The sequence below is a fragment of the Pithys albifrons genome, chromosome 16 (genome assembly GCF_047495875.1).
Source record: "Pithys albifrons albifrons isolate INPA30051 chromosome 16, PitAlb_v1, whole genome shotgun sequence".
NCBI classification, from domain to species: domain Eukaryota; kingdom Metazoa; phylum Chordata; class Aves; order Passeriformes; family Thamnophilidae; genus Pithys; species Pithys albifrons.
In genome coordinates, this window is record NC_092473.1 from 3,613,801 (window position 1) to 3,619,941 (window position 6,141).

A 6,141-nucleotide genomic window follows, 5' to 3' on the forward strand; every position below is an offset into this window, starting at 1 on the left:
ACCCTTCAGAATGCCCAGCAGTGCCCTGTGCTCTCTTCAAGGACCAGCAGAGAGAAAATGTTTTCAATACCTTTGGCTGATCTGCACAAAAGTGATGAACCCAACCTTCTGCAAACTTATTGTAGGTGCAGTGTGAAGGTTACTTTGAAACTTGTATGGAACCGCTCTTGTTCTGTTATAATCAACTCCAATCTGCTTTCAGACTAGGAAGCCTTCACCAATCCATGAATGGCATAATTTGTGCCCTTGTCTAGTCTTTGTTGCTTTACAAAGCACAGTCTGCCAGCCAACAAATGACAATGCTGAGGTGCTTTTCACGTCTCTACTGTATATTTGTTCTTTTTTTATTTTAAAATGTGCAGTAGAAATACTTTTTGCAGTTTAGGGACACATAAACTGAACATTAACTTGGCAGAGGTATGTTCAGTATGACCATATCAGCAATATTCCATCCCAGCCAGGGTCCTTCCAGAGATCTGGCATCAAGGCACTCAGTCTGCTGCAAATGACTACGAAAACCTCTTCTCCAGAGGACTTGAAACAGCAGGAGAGAGAACAGAAGCTGTTTATTACCTGCTTAGGAGTTTGCCATTTGTGTGTGTGTTCAAGTGAGCTGGAGGAGTGTTTGCAGCTTTGTGTCTGTGGCTCCATCCTGGGACTGAGAGGCCTCTGCCAAGGGGCAGAAAGGGATGCTGCCCATGGGTGCTGCCCCCACACTCCCCCGGGGCTGTGTAATCCTGTCAGCCTGTCCCTTCAGGGGCTGTAAATCCAGACAGTGGGTTTACAGGCAAGAGTTGTGCCAAAATCGATTCTGACCTTCTGATCTCTGCAGGGCTGGGATGCTGTTTGAATTTTGTTTCGTGTCCTGTCAGCTCTAGCATTTCGTTCACCAGTGTGTAATATTTCCTCACCTGACTTTTATGATCCTGACCTTTTGGAACAATAAGTATAATCACATTTTTAAGCCCTTCTTCTATGCACCATTTTTTTCAGAAAGGAAGATATTTTAAAAAAATCATTCTTTTCCAACCTCTGGAGGACTTGCAGTTTTCCAGTAGTGGTTTCTTCCTCTCTGGCCATTTAAGATTCTCTGTAAAGGAAATAAAGGAAAGACATGGATTTTTTTTTTTTTTTTTGCTTTCTTTATGATTTTAAATGTGACAAGCTCTGTTTATAAAGCCTATAGTAAAAGACTGTCTTTGAATAGGTTTCTTTATAAACTTTGGTTTGTAAGAGTTACACAGACAGTGATGGTGGGGAGGGTAATGCCCATAATGGCATCACCTACTTTGCACTCAGCAGCAGGAACCCAGAGCAGCTCTTCTGATGCAACAACATAATTTGAGGTAACTTTGTGTAAAAGTCACAACACTGGTTTTGGCTTGCATTTTAATATAAGCCACTGAAAAGATGATGCTATAATTCTGCTCTTCAAAGAGTGATTGTTTACTGGAGCAGCCTGAGAACTGGACTTCAAATTCCTCAAAACATTGTTGTCATCCATGAAATGGAAGGCTGAAATTTGATCTGAAAAACATGGGCAACACACATAGTTCCTACCAGTAACTGTCTGAAGGGATGTTTGAAAACCTTGTTCAAAGGGTGCACAGGCTGTGCTGAGACTGGTGGGAAAGATGGAGGTGGATTACACAGCTCAACTCACAGGCTTAGTGTGGACCACAGAGAAAACAGCCATTGCTTTAATTAAGGATTAATCCCATTGTTCAGTTAATTACCATATTCTCTCCTATAGACACACTGGTGACATTAAAACAAACCAGCTCATCTGGTTAAATCTTTAAATTCTCTACTCTGATCTAACATTAGAGTATAAAATTAGCAATAAGGGGAGACTCGGGACTTGGATGTTAAACATTGCTTAACCAGAAGGCCATTGTAGGAACTGATGGTAGGCAAGATGTCCAGTTAAGAAGGATGCCAAAGTGTTACAAAAACTATGTGGAAAATGCTACTTGCTTGTGAGGGGTTTCATGTCTGTTGCCTACATAGGCAGTTCATGGCACTGTACATACCCACTCATACAATGGTTTTGTAGCAAGAAAAGTACTGGGTAACAAAGGGAAGAACTGTCTTCATTAATTTATTTAACAAAACCCTTTTTTTTCTTTTTTTTTTAAATCTAAATTTGTTGAATTATTAATTTGCAAGTGTCTTTGTTTACAGTTGCTTTGATTGAAGGAGGAGTTTTGGGAAGTGGATTAAACACACACATGTATGTCTGTCACAGTCATGCATGTGTATAATAATGACCCTGAGTGGGGGTTACTGTCCTGTCACCAGGGGGGTATTGTGGCAGCAGGAAAGGGATTTAATGTGTTGTCCTGCTGTGCTGATTTAAAGGTAAACAGGCAGGAGAAATGAACTCACCCCAAGAGAGATTATAAGTCAGAGTTACAATTTAATGAAAATATTACAATAAACACAATGACACAAAGAGAAATTGGGTTTAACCCCCAAACCCCAGCAGTGTAACCCATCACCCTGGGGCACAAACACAGTGGGGTTTGTTGGCCCCTGTGCTGAGCCCCACGTGGTTCCCCCGAGCCCAGAGTGAAAGGAGGTGAAAAACCTGTTGGTGCAGATGATGACACAGTCTGGTGGAGAGTAGAGGTCTCCTTCTGTCAAGGTTCTGGTCCTTCTCTGGATCCCATGAGTGGTACTAGAGGTCTTTAAACTCCAAGCTTATATCCCCTCAGGTCCAGGTGGGAACGCCCAGTCCCTTCCCCAGGGCAAGGAGTTCCACACTGGGGGATCTGACTCTGGCAGTCGGGGGATTTTGGAATCGTTGCTGGCCCATGAGCAGAACTGAGCCCTCAGGTGGGTGTGGAGGTGACAATGACTCCCTGGAGAGAAATTATCCCAGCTCCTGTCTCACATCCCAGTTGACAGCCTGAGGGGTCAGGTGTGCCCGGGGCAGCTGCTGTAAATGGTCCATTGTTAACAGTTCCTGGGAAATGGCATAGAGAGTTTAGAATATACAGCTTTGGTCAAACCCACAGAGTGATAAACTGGTCCCACCTGCTGAATGAGGACACCTGCCCAGAATGCAATCTGTGGCTTTGGAGGGAATCTTGGGGCTGCTTTTGGTCCTTCAGGGCAGGAGGCAGAACCAGACCCCACCATCTGATGCCAGGCTGGAGTGGCCTTTCCATGGCCTGTGGGTAACCACAGGGCTTTAACACTTACTGAAGCTCTGCCACGTCTCTGGGGGAGTTTCATGGCAATATTTTGGTGTCTGATAAATTCTGAAAGATTCAATAATCAGCAACAAACCCTATTTTGTTTTTTCTTATGGCCATCATAGCAGATGTAACTGTGGAATAAGAATAAAATGAGTTTATTGGAAAACCTGAAGCTCTAAACAGTGGAGTCAGTGTCTCTAATGTTTGTCAGCGAACATAAAACAATAATAAAGAATAATCAAATATTTATAAGCCCTCAGAAGTAATTACAATGATGAGGTGCAGAGTTCAATTTGGAAGCAATAACAAAATAAATGAAAAATTAATTTTCCTGACTTACTGGTTCATTTTCAGACTTACTAAAAAAATAACTTGGCCTCCTTGTAGCAATAAGATGTGCCAAATTACCTGATTAATGTAAACTTACATTTCTGTCCTCCAACTATTGGAGTAATTTTACAAGTGGATAAGTTGTCTGTTGCTCCTTTTGTCTTTTTTTTTTTTAATCAGAGCGTGCATTAAAAGAGATGTGAACTTTTACTGCTGATTATAGTGCCTTTCTTTGGCAGGACTGGCATTTCATGTTCCCTTGCACCATGAATGGACTTACAGAGCCTGTGTTTTCACTGTGGGGAACACATACATCAGAGGGCTTTAAATCAGCTTAGTCTCACATTGGCTTGCAAACTAAGGTGAGCTAAGGGAATGCAACAAGTGTTCCATTAAATTCAGCATCAGAGTGCTCTGATGTAAGTGCCATTCTGAGGTAATTCCCATAATTTTACTCATTAAGACACTAAAATCAATGAACATACCAAACCTCTATGTTAAAGTGGCTGTGAAATGGTTGAGCTGAATTGCAGAATTATTTGGGAATGGTCTGACTCTGCTTACACTGAAACTGCCTGTTTTCGATGGGAACACAGGTAACAATACATAATCTCTTGCTGATCTGTCCTTCAAACTTGAAATTCACTGTGAGTGTTGTTTTCTTGAAAGAGTCCAGCAAAGGGATCACTGGCAAGTTGATCCCTAAGGTCTGAGAGATTAAGCAGGATCCAAATAATGCACCATCCTGCAGGGGACGGTCACCTCCTGAACTGAAGCAACTGTCCTTGATATTCAGTTGCTTATTGATAAAGTGGATACAATGAAATCAACAAGTCTCCAGTTTTCTCCCTTTCCAACTCTTCCCAACCCCCCTGAATAATCTCCTCTCTACTCCCTGGTATCCAAATCTCTTGGCTTTTGGGTGGCCCTTGATGGGGACCAGACTTTCCCTCAGGAAACAGCTCAGTTCCCACTGTGCCTCCAGCTGCCCCCTGGTTCACTGTGGTTTTTGGTGCACAAGAGGTGGAATTGTCACTCAGTGTGAGCCCTGGTGTCTCAGAATGCCTATTTCGTTGTATTTAGTGTGTGCTGCAGTCCAAGAAGAGATGCTGATAGAGTTGGACTGGCTGCTGACAGTGGTGCTGTGGGTGATACCTGTGGAGTCTGATTGTTCTGCTTTGTTGTTGGTATTATTGTTTTTTTTAGCAATGTTTTCAAGCAGAAATGTCTTGAAAGTACTTTGTGCAAGAATTCCCAAGGGCTCAAAGCACTTGGTACTCAGTCTGGCAACACCATCCTGGTTAATGGCCTCTTAGATTTTAGTGGCTTGTGCTAACAGCTTTATTTGGCTCAGGATCAGTTCTGTAAGGAGTTCTGTGAGGAACCAACATGGACTTAGATCTAAAAATGCTTATTGTTTATACTATGACTTCTGTCAGAAGAAGGGAAGGGAGTGGAAATGGCCAAGAGGCAAGTTGTTACTCTGAGTAGTCAAGCCAGAAGGTGGAACAGGCTCTCACTAGACAAGGGATGTAGTGACAAAGACAGTGGGGTATGTCTGTGCCATTGACACCTACAGTGATCCCTTTATCCTCTTCTGAAATTTGTGGTGATCTGAAAGACTTGAACCCTGTTCCTGAAGTGAGCTCTGTGCATAAAGCCCATGGCTCCAACTCCAGCTTCCAGTGTGGGTTAATGTATCAGAGAACTCCTGATGTCGGGAATACTTTTTGTGGAACCTCCTGTAGAAACATAAAAGGTACTGACTAACTACTCTTGCCATAGAGTGATTGCACATTAAATAATAAGAAGCAAAGGCCTGACCAATCTTCTCTACCCAAATATCAATAAAGAATTTAGTTGTCTTGCCATTTCTCCCTTTCTTTGCATGAAAATGTTGACATTTCAAAAGCGTTTGCTTTTCATTAGAAGCAAAAATGCATTTTCTGGCTCTGTAAATTGTCATTTCTTCAAAACTAGAGGCTGTGCTTCAGCCACGAGGAACTGGCTGTTTTATTTTCCAATTTGGAAGCAGCAGACTCAGCCTGTGATGTCGACAGCCTGGAGACACAAGTGTGCAGGATGCCAGCAGCTGCCTGGCAAACACATTGGCAGCCATGTGGCTGGACTGGTCACTGTGGCAGCCTCTGTGCCTGCCTGGTTCCACTTCAAACACAAATAAAATACTGGGAGAACTGGCAAGTTATTGCAAAGCACTTGAATTCTATGAAATCAAAGCTTTTGGATGGAGAATGAAACAGATACAGTTTACTGTGCAAATAAGCTATCTGCCTGAACAGCACCAGAGTTAAAACAACACTTCATTTTCAGGATTATTTCTGTATTTCAGTATTTTAGGCAAGGATGGGGAGTGTATAGAAAGAATAAACTCAGCACAAATAGAAAACAGTATTTCAAGGACATGGGGGGACAACTGTGATGGAAAAAGCAAGTATAAATGGTGATTGGGCACCAGGAATAAGAAAACTCAAGGCTTTTGCAGCCTGGTGGAGATGATATAAACAGTTACTTAGTGCTTTCAAGAGCTCCAAGCAGTGGGAAATGTTGGATCATGTTATGTTATGGGTTCACTGAGGTGGGCCTAAAT